Raw genomic sequence first — 558 nt, 5'->3', positions numbered from 1 at the left:
GGTAACTCTCTTCCAAGCCTAGCTTCCGCGCGGAACGTAGTTCAGGGTTGACTGGCAAGGCAAGATGGTGGCACTGGGCAAGTTGTCCCTGTGGCAAGTGTGTAGCGCAGACAAGCACAAGCCGTGGGTTAACAATGCGAAGAGGACAGCAGGGGCTGTAAGAGACAATGGTGAGACATACCTAAAGGTTGATGGCGTCGCAGCTAGGGCCAAGTGAATCCGCTGGTCCAAGTCTCTTTGGCCTTGCAAAAAGCAGCTGTTTGCAAGTCCTGCGTCGCGCGACCAGTCGTTGTCTTCTGTGTCTTCTTCTATGTACCTCAAATCCTCCTCCGCGAGAAAATGGTCGTCGTTAATTTATTACCCTCGCTAGGAGTGGTTAAGGTGCTGTACTTCTTCACTCAAGGACTGCAGCCATTGACGACACAGAAGGAGTACCCAGAGTTGCGTCCATCTCACTAAAAAATAATAAGAAAACGATTACTCGCTTATCAAGAAAAAAAGGCGCAGTCGAGGGAGAGAGTAGTCAATAAGGCAATAATGCAGGGAGAGAGAGAGAGC

The sequence above is a fragment of the Amblyomma americanum genome, chromosome 8 (assembly GCF_052857255.1).
Source record: "Amblyomma americanum isolate KBUSLIRL-KWMA chromosome 8, ASM5285725v1, whole genome shotgun sequence".
Lineage (NCBI taxonomy): Eukaryota > Metazoa > Arthropoda > Arachnida > Ixodida > Ixodidae > Amblyomma > Amblyomma americanum.
This window is presented reverse-complemented; position numbering follows the sequence as displayed.